General features: G+C 38.0%; 1 non-coding gene across 1 annotated transcript; it reads right to left on the reverse strand.

The window, feature by feature from the left end:
* Positions 1 to 970: 970 nt before the first annotated feature.
* On the reverse strand, positions 971 to 1,044 carry TRNAI-AAU (transfer RNA isoleucine (anticodon AAU)). Its single transcript has one exon. It is a non-coding gene; the product is annotated as a tRNA-Ile (tRNA).
* Positions 1,045 to 2,661: the final 1,617 nt, after the last annotated feature.

The raw sequence follows: 2,661 nt of genomic DNA on the forward strand, positions 1-2,661 counted from the left end.
ACTTGAAGCCTACACCGGCACAGACCGGCACTGATCCCCACCGACTTGCACCATAGGCCCTTCGAATGCACGTTGAACTCGGCGGCCCACAGTGAATGCATATGGTTCATCCATGCCATTCATCTAATTTTTCAGCTTGTTTTAGGGTTGTAAACCAGGATGAAGTATATCCAAAGCTTAGGTGGAAGACACTAGAGAAAACAGTCGAAATAATGATTTCAAAAGTAAACATTCAATGATACCTTTTACCGCCCACTTACCACTCTGATCTATCTCGTTTTTTTTTTTTTTCAATAATTAAAAAGGAGATGGAAATTCTAATGGACGATGTCGATCAACGATGTTAATATAGGTGGGCCCATTTCAACCTTCTAAAGGCACCTACAAATTTCAGAAATAAAGTTGTAATATGAATTTTAATATTCGTTACTTATGTTGACGACGTAGACTCCCAAACAACCGATGCTATGAGTTTTTTTTTTTTTTAATGTCTTCTCGTGACTCTTTTGTGAAAAGACCCAACTAACCCCTATGTGTGTTTCCATTAACCTACACTGCTGCGTAGTGGATCCGGCCTCAATAAATAAATAACTCTTTTGACTTGAATCTAGCTAAGCCTGTCTTTGGTGGGGCCAGTTTAGCTTTGTTGGGCTTGGTTCCATCCTCGTTCAGACCTGTTCGAAGCTGAACTAACATGGACCAAGCAGTGTTTATGGTAAAACTAATTGGACACTGACCAGATATTATTGGCCACCGACCGGATTCAACAAACCAACTAGCCAAACCATGTCAAACTATTCCAGACCAAGTTGGATTTAATAGAAAAAACTTTAAAAATAATAATAATAAAAAAAAAAACTAATAAAAGAAAATGGATCTAAAAAGCAAAAAATAAAAATAATAGCAAAAACCTATAAAAAATAAAATAAAACTAATAAAAGAAATAGATCTAAAAGTTTAGCTAAAAAAATGGCCCATGCAGGTCTCGAACCTGCGACCTTCGCGTTATTAGCACGACGCTCTAACCAACTGAGCTAATAGGCCATTGATGAAATTGATTATGTGATATAAAAATTATATTATAAATCTAAATGGTTTCATAAATTTTGGACACTACTAACTCACGAGCAACTTTAAACCGTCCATCATCTTCAACCCTCATTTGAATCTCATCCCCTTCACCCTTTCAAAACTTGCTTTGATGAAACAATCCTATCTCATCATGGACTAGAAGATGGTTGCTCCATATTGATTATATTAGAAAGAAGTCCAGTCCGTGATAAAAATTACCAATTATGTGGGCTCCACCTTTCATTATCCGTCACTATTATTTTAAATATAAAAAAAAAAAAAAACTCAATTGGAACAATTGATTGGTCGCTGAAACAAATTGATGGGTCTTATTCAATTTACTTAAAGGTGCGACCAGTGATATGCACTGTCCATCTTATTAATCCACTTTTGATTGCTTACCACTTTGGAAATTTGCTTTGAAAAGATGCTCCTAAACCATAACCGTATTATCGACTGTTTCAAAAATGGGGCTCACATTAGAAAAGGCACCAATCATTGATCGGGACCATCATTTATAACGGTGGGTCGCACCTATAATTGCCCCATCTATATGAATCAACTCAATCTGATGATTCCATCCATCCAATAAATGGCTAGGGGAATGAATGGTTGATATTGATCATATCAGAAAAGTTCTCAACAATTACATGGACAAATGTTTGGTGCACCATTAATTGCCTGCCTAACCCTGTTAGATGACTTTGATCGGATGACTTTAATGGCTAGATTAATGAATAGTAGACCAACCACTGAGATGGATTGCCATCATTCACGGTCACGTTTCTTTCCATCCATCTCAAAAAATAAAAATAAAAAAAACACTTCAACAAAAATATCCTAACCATCCATTCAAGGGGTAGAAAAATGGACAGTTTATATACTCGAGCAGAGGGATGATTTGCGAAACTGCTTTCAAATGCACAACAGTACTAGTGTTGTTTGGCTTAAAACGCGGTTTATGCGTAGAACAGGCCTTCTTTGAGGTACCCTTCAAATGGGCCCAAGCTCTATTAGCCTTCTAAGAACCACATATATATATATATATATATATATATATACACACACACACACACACACGGAAACCCTCACCTGCGAACCAGTTCGTACGTACTATGTACGAACTTTTTTGAGAACAGATCATACGTGATGTGGATCCAAAATCTGAACCGTTCAAGCAGCACCTCCTGAAACACCCCGGGCCCAAGTTTTACTTTGATCTAAAACTTTGATGGGCCATGAAAAATGAAAACAGTTTCCTCCCTTGATTATATATATATATATATGGGAAAAGATACTGTGCACTCGACCTCACGATAAGCTCCCATGAGTCAAGCTGTGTGGGCCCCACCGTGATGCGCGTCGACCATCAACACCGTGCATTTGATGGGTACCCTTTAAATTATGGAATATCCCAAAAATCAGCCGTATACGGAACTCAGGTGGGCCATACCATCTAAAATCATGTGAAGACACTGTTAAAACATATAAAAGCACTTGGTGGGGCCCACCTGAGTTTTGAATGCTGCTGAAACTTGGTCTGAACCCTCATCCAAGTGGGACACACATAATGGATGGGCTGGATTTGCA

This window comes from Magnolia sinica, chromosome 13 (assembly GCF_029962835.1).
Source record: "Magnolia sinica isolate HGM2019 chromosome 13, MsV1, whole genome shotgun sequence".
Classification (NCBI taxonomy): Eukaryota; Viridiplantae; Streptophyta; class Magnoliopsida; order Magnoliales; family Magnoliaceae; genus Magnolia; species Magnolia sinica.